Here is a 7,352-nt window from a genome sequence, read left to right as displayed (position 1 = left end):
ATGTGAGTTATAGTAAATGTGATGGCACAAGTCTTCCATAGCCTCGGCCATCCCCAGTGTGATCGGGCAGAAAAGGAAAATAGTGGGCCACTTATTGTTCACGTCAGGGCCATGTGCCAAAGATTCCCTATTTCTACACCAGTTTTTCAGTGAACATATGTTATAGTAAATTTCCCGCACAGTGAGTGCTTGTTCATCATTTGTCAAATGTGTGAGCGATGTGTACATGAGAGGTGTGTTATGTGTGAGTGCTGGGTATGGCATCCTGTTTCTGATGTGTTAGTGGTGTGTGCATCGTGTGCCCTATATATAGATACTAGTTTCTGCCTGCAACTTCGTCTGCGGGTGTTGCCATTGATGATCCGCCTATATTCAGCAAATTGCCGATGGTTTGCCTGCTCCGGCATTTTCCTGCTGCTGACCTTGTTCCTCACACCGTGCCTGTGATTGTTCCAGCATCTCATCAGCTCGCTGCGACGGCATATAATGAGCATATTGTTGGTGTTGATGATCCGCCTGCTGCGGCGTTTCGACAGCTGTCAAGCTGGCCTGCCGCTGAATGCGTTCCTCGTGCTGAGCCCGTGATTATTCCAGTATCTCCGCAGCTCGCTGGGACGCCATATAATGAACGTGTTGTTGGCCTTGATGATCCGCATGCTCCGGCATTTTGGCAGCTCTCAAGCTGGCCTGCCGCTGAACTTGTTTCTTGCACTGCCCGTGATTGTTCCGGCACCTCAGTACCTTGCTGGAACGTCATATAATGAGCATGTTGTTGGTGTTTATGATCCACCTGCTCCAGCGTCTCTGCAGCTGTCAAGCTGGCCTGCTGCTGAACGTGTTCCTCGTGCTGTGCCCGTGATTGTTCTGGCACCTCAGCAGCTTGCTGCGACGCCATATAATGCATGTGTTGTTGGCGTTGATGATCCTCTTCCGCTGCACTTGAGGAGAACTCTGTTGACCTCAGGCTTCCTTCATAGTTCTCCTTGTTTGTGACAAATTAGATTCTCTTTTTCCAGGCATGCTGAAAATTGGCAAACTGGCCATTTGAATTAAAGATGTTTGCCCATGTCACTTTGTGTGCACTGAGCAGATCAGATAATATGCAAATGGATCTACACACTGAGAGTTAGTGTGTGTTTACACAGAGAGATAAGAGCCCTGGCTTTCTCAGGAGGTGAGATAAGAGCAGTGTAATATAGTATGTGAACAAAAATTCATAACAGTCATGAAGCCATGTCATTTACGAGGATAAAAAGTAGCCTATATGTTAATCGAGGTTACAATCTATCTATGTGCCAAATCTCATTCAAATCCGTTAAGCCGTTTTTGCTTGATTGAGAAACAAACACAAAAACACAAAAACTTACAAACTTTCACATTTATAATATTAGTAGGATAGGATATATAAATATATATATATATATATATATATATATATATATATATCTTGAGTCGCTTTATTATTGTTAAAGGGAGAAGGCCCAGACAAACTTTATGCACAGGGGCCATTTGTTCTCAGTGTCTGCCCCCGTGCTGACCAGCGATGTACCTATAGTGGTGGCAGGGGTACAAGTCGCCCCTGGGTGCAGACGTAGCAGTCGCTAGGGTGCAGAGGTATATAAATAATATTTGCTATTCATTCATGAGAATGATGGATACTTCCATAACTAAATATACCAAGCAGATATACAGGAGGTAAATGGAAGAGGAAGTCCATTTCAATTTTTAACATGTGTTGAATTCAAGCACATTGCAAAACACCTGACTGCAGCAAAGCATCCGTGATCCCTTCCCAGTCCTCCCCGAGCCCCTTGTCATTGGAGGCAGATACAAATGGAGTAATGCCGGCAGCATCATTCCAAAACCGTGAATAATATAACGTGTGGCCAGAATGGCTAGGATTGAGTGACAGAGCACTGCTGCGGTGACACTACGGGGGAGGGGGAGCGCTGTGACATCTCTCTAGTTGAGCAATGCAGAGTCTTGCCTCAGTCAGTATGATGAGGAAGGAGGAGGAGGCTGCTCAGTGCTTGGGGTGAGACAGAAATGGCTGCATGGATGGGGGGCTTCTTAGATACCCTACAGTGACCAGCAGCATCATTGACTTATACCGGATTCCTTGCTAGTATGCTGAGGATTTGGATATAGAAGCTTCCTCCCTAGGGATGACTGCGTCTATTTCATAAATAGGTAGGTAGGTGTGTATGTGTCCTCCTGCTTATTATATGATGCCCCCTATTTTCTAATGGATGGCACATTGCATTTATTACATTGGAATGTGAGACTGCGGAGAACATGAGCAATATATAATGCTGTATCTCTATAAGCCGGGGGAACATGTAGCAATTATCATTTGGGGCTTCTATTCATTTTATTTTTCTCTTCTTTGGTTTCGGTCTTGGTAATGATACCTAAAAAAATAGGAAGGGAAAAGTAGGGAGAGCGAGTGGGAGGCGATGAAGGGGATACATTAAAACATAACTTTTATTGCCCATAGATACAAAATATATACATAAATTATGATGGCCATATGTATAACGTAGGTAGGGGACTACTTCATTTCCCAAAGGTAAGATAAGATTAGCAGGCTGCCCCCTATTACTGTCTACTATATAATATAAGAGCTAATGCGATATGGCCTCCGCTTTATTTTTAGAGACAGGCATTTACCATGTTTGTACTGATATTCAATGACTATGATGCCGGGGGTGAATAAATCGGTCTATGAGCCTTGATATTTCTATCCATGCAGATATGTGTATTATATTAGCATGCACTCATCTATGTTCTGTATTATAAGACATTACGAGAGATGATTTTCTCTACGTAGACAGCAGCTGTAGGGTTAAGCTGGCTACAAGTACATGAATGTAAAGCTGTAGTGTTAGCAACCAAATAAGACATTGGCAGCTGATAAAAAGAGAGAAATAACATAGCACCTCCTTTGTTGTCAGTCACCGCCAGTGTCTGCATTATCCTAATATTAGAATTGGGGTCGGCTTTGGTTATTAGCTGCGCTCCTGGCTTTTTAGGCTGGTTGTATATTATGTTCCCCCTGCTGTGTTGACAGGCTGAGCTGTGTGGGTGCCATGCTAGATCATCTGGAGATCCCGGCAGGTCTGGCATGTTATTTGGTAAGTGATTCTGTGGACCTAGGCTATCCCTCAATGAATCTGACCCCACACCTATGAGAAATGTCCGGACACACACGTTTCACTGATATGAATCAGCTTCTCCCAGGGGCAGGGCCGCCCACTACTGGGTGTCATTTATAGGCTAATGTGATTGACAAGTGGAGCCTCCAATCCATATCCTGAGCAGCGAAAATCCTGTTTATTGGAGAAGATGAAATGGCTAGCTGTGATGACTCCAATGGAGAGGAATTATTTTAATAATCAATTCTCACATCGTGATATCATACGCTAATTCAGTCGCTGATATTATTTGGATGAAAATATATTATGGCATTATATCAAATTGGAATAATTCATTATTACACATACATATACTCATACATGCACATATACAAATATACGCATACATATATGCTCATACATATACATGATGGCAGGCATAGGGTTGCCAAAAATAAACGTACCCATATGTATACATGGACTTACCCACACCTGGTCAAAATAAAGTCACATGAAGGGGGTGTCGAGATATATGAGGCTAAGCCAATACATTCACATTGCACTTGTGTATTCTGTCCGCATTATCCATGGACAGCATACGTCAATGTCTTCATTCAGACAAAAAAAAATCGGAGGCAGGATTGTGTTTTTTTCAGTGATTTGGATGAAGTCTAGAAGGTCCATGAAAAAAATGTGGGAAATATATGAATGGACAGCAAGGCCACCGTGCTATTTTGTGGATGGTTTGTGAAATGTTCAGACATAATCTATCAACGAAATGTGGAAGCATGGATGCAGTGTAAGGGAAATACATGGAAAGTCTCATTCAGCAGAATTGTTTTAGGATATATTATTAAATAAAAAAATATTCATTCAAACCCTTAGGATGGATAGAATTTATTATTATCTATTATGCATACTTATATAGGGCCATCATATTCCGCAGCACTTTACGGACATTGTAGTCACTGTCCCGTATAGGACTCACAATCTACATTTCCTATCAGTATGTCTTTGGAGTGTGGAAGGAAACTGGAGTACCCACAGGAAACCCACGTAAACACGGGGAGAACATACAACATACATCCTTGCAGATGTTGTCCCTCGCAGGATTTGAACCCAGGACTTATTTCCCACTTTGAGAAGAAGAGCGTCTCTCAGATGTCAGATTGCCCAACTAGACAGATCCCTTTGCTCGGGCTATGCTTTGCTATTGGGGATGGTTGGATTGGACTTTTCATTCTTTTCACATTAGCTTCTAGTTTAAGATAATCTTTTTATGGTGCCGTTCACGTGTTCTCACTCTTAATTCACGACTGGTCTTTCCCACATTATAAAGCTCCCATCTACATTTCGGTAGATAATTGACGGCTAAAGGATCAGCTTTGGGAGGAGAAACATGTCCAACCCAGGTATGCCCATATTATCACTATGCGGTGACCATATAGTGATAGATACACAGGACAGCACAGCACAGGAAACATTGAGTGACTTACAGGTGACTGTAATTGTTCACATTTCCTGTCTCTTTCATTCGGCTGCCATGACCACTTCTTTCCGCAGTGCCTGTAAAGTTTGCAACATACAAATCTTTTCTCCTCAATTTTACACGCGCCCAACCAATGTTTTCTTCACCTACACAAAGTAGCCATCCTGTGGCTATCCCAACTTATAACATATAATATAGAAATTCTCTGAAAATGAATAATATCCCAGTGTGCATCTTTAAATTAATAAAGTCCCTGTGTGTCCAATTAAATTAGAAAAGCTTTTGTGTGTCCCCTTAAATAGTGCCCCTTATACATAATGCCCCCTGTGTGCCCACTGAATGAAAGAGGTTATTAAGCACATTTTCATTCATTTCATTCATTTTTCACTCCCTGCCTTCCATAACTTTTTTATTTTTCCATTCACAGAGCCATACAAGGGCTTAATTTTTGCAGGATAAGTTGTACTTTGTCAAAAAATTAGAAAAACTAGGCACTCACTCTTTAAACTTTGCGTTAGAAAGCCCAAACTTTATTGCAGATATCCAGGTAAAAACATACACAGGAGGAGGCACGCTACATGAGGAAGAGCTCTTCCTCATGTAGCGTGCCTCCTCCCGTGTATGTTTTTACCTGGTTATCTGCAATAAAGTTTGGACTTTTTAATGCAAAGTTTAAAGGGTGAGTGCCTAGTTTTTCAACTTTTTTTGATATTAACTGGACTTTTTTCACTGTGAGCACCACCCATATACTGCGTATTATATCGCCCCTATCTTTGGCTATTGCATATTTTAGTAGCGCCACCTTACTCTATATATGCAATAAGTTGTACTTTGCATTGGTGCCATTTAATATTGGATATGATGTACTGGGACTTTCATATAAGCTTTGGGTTTTTTTTACGATATCCACTATGCAGCCAAAATGACATGCTACCTGTATTCTGTAGGTTGGTACAATTATGGAAATACCAAATTTACATTGTTTTTATTAGGTTTTGATGTCTTAAAAAAGTTGAAAACTTGTAACTTTGTATCTCTGTATAGGGTGAAGACAATGTATTGGGTTATGATGTACTTTTTATTTATACTATTTTAGGGAATGTTTTCTTTTGGGGTTTTTTCTATGGTGTTAGACTATAATGGGGTCCATGTGGTTTCTGCTCAGTTTCCGCACAAAACATGTGGAAAGAAAAGTCCTGTAAGCAGCACTTTTCTCTCCACATGGTTCGCGCGGAAACCGAACGGAAACCACACGGACCCCATTATAGTCTATATAGTCTATAGTCTGAAGGTAACCGCTTTTTAATGCGTATAGGTTTCCATTCGGGGGGTCCCCAAGTGGACTCCCTGATCAGAAACCCAAATGCAGATGTGAAAACCGGGCCTAAGTGAGCGTATATACAGATATGGCCGTAAGTGTTGCCACTTCTGAAATTTTTCCAGAAAATAAAGTATTTATCTCAGAAAATTATTGCAATTACACATGTTTTGTTATGTAGATGTTTGTTTCCTTTGTGTTTATTGGAACAAGAACAACAACCAAAAAAACAGAAAAATAGCCAAAAATTTGAAAATTTCACACAAAATTACAATTACTGGTACTCTCAACTTAATATTTTGTTGCACACCCTTTGGAAAAAAATAACTCAAATAATGTTGCTTCCCAGGGACGTAACTTGAGGGGGTGCAGAGGGTGCAGTCGCATCGGGGTCCAGGAGCCTTAGGGGGCCCATAAGCACTGGCATCAGTATTGAGATTGCAGCTTCCATCTGGCCCATAAACCAAGGAGACCCACAGATTCCCCTAACCAAACTAAGGTGGATTAAACTCCTTAGCCCCCGTAACCATCACTATCAAGAATTCACTGTAGGGATGAGGTAGGGGCCCCTGGACAAAAAATAAAAAATAAAAAAATCAGTGGAGTTGTAGCTGGAAAGCCCCTTTAATAATGCCCAAGTGCCACCAATTACCCTTTATATAAATGATACCCCTCAATAGCCATAATGTCCCCTTATATACTGTAAATGACCCCCCTTACCATCATAATTTCCCCTTGGCTTGCGGTTTACAAGTTACGAGAGCTGCAGGATGTATTTTAACTAGGTTGCTGTCCTGTAGACAATGACTTAGTTAAAAGAATGGCATATATTACTGTCTGCCTGAGGTGGGGCCCACAGAGTCAGTGGGCCCGGGGCAGCCACCCCTCCATGATCTCCCGCTAGCTACACCACGGCATTTAACATTACGTATGTAGTTTGATTTTTTTTATCTGGAAATAATATGTTATATTCTTGTATAGAACCCTCATCACCTCCTATCTGCTATTCTCTACTATTTGTTTAATTTTCTTTGTTTGTTCTGCCTATGATACAGATACAATTGCTCACAATGTACATTATACATAGAGACATATTTGTAAATATATTGATACAATTGTATCTTCAGGCAGATGAACATTTAATAGTAAGAATAGTCCAGAATGTTGTCATCATTGAAATATTGTGTATAGATTATGTGTCTATATACTGTAGATATAGACAGATTATATCTAAACCATTATGAGTGATCATTTATCAGTTACTGATCTGCCTGGACATTGGACAAATTCAACATTCTTCATCTCTGATATAAAGTTATACTATGAAATGGATTTAGATAATTTCATTAAGTTTTTAATTATAAATCATCATCATTATTATCTATCTATCTCCTATCTATCTATCTATCTA

General features: G+C 40.7%; 1 protein-coding gene across 3 annotated transcripts in view; it reads left to right on the top strand.

Annotated features, from left to right (window-relative positions):
• The first annotated feature begins 1,859 nt into the window (after nt 1-1,859).
• LOC142184476 (diacylglycerol kinase eta-like) overlaps nt 1,860-7,352 on the top strand; it is a 117,138-nt gene continuing 111,645 nt past the window's right edge. For 2 of the 3 annotated variants that reach the window (XM_075259362.1, XM_075259361.1), the window contains exon 1: nt 1,860-2,190. The gene's annotated coding sequence lies outside the window, so the exon portion shown is untranslated. The remainder of the gene's footprint in view (nt 2,191-7,352) is intronic. The other variant, XM_075259363.1, reaches the window with a different exon arrangement.

Source organism: Leptodactylus fuscus, chromosome 11 (genome assembly GCF_031893055.1).
Source record: "Leptodactylus fuscus isolate aLepFus1 chromosome 11, aLepFus1.hap2, whole genome shotgun sequence".
NCBI lineage: Eukaryota > Metazoa > Chordata > Amphibia > Anura > Leptodactylidae > Leptodactylus > Leptodactylus fuscus.
The sequence above is the reverse complement of the archived record's forward strand: the minus strand, read 5'-3'. Positions and strand labels throughout refer to the sequence as shown.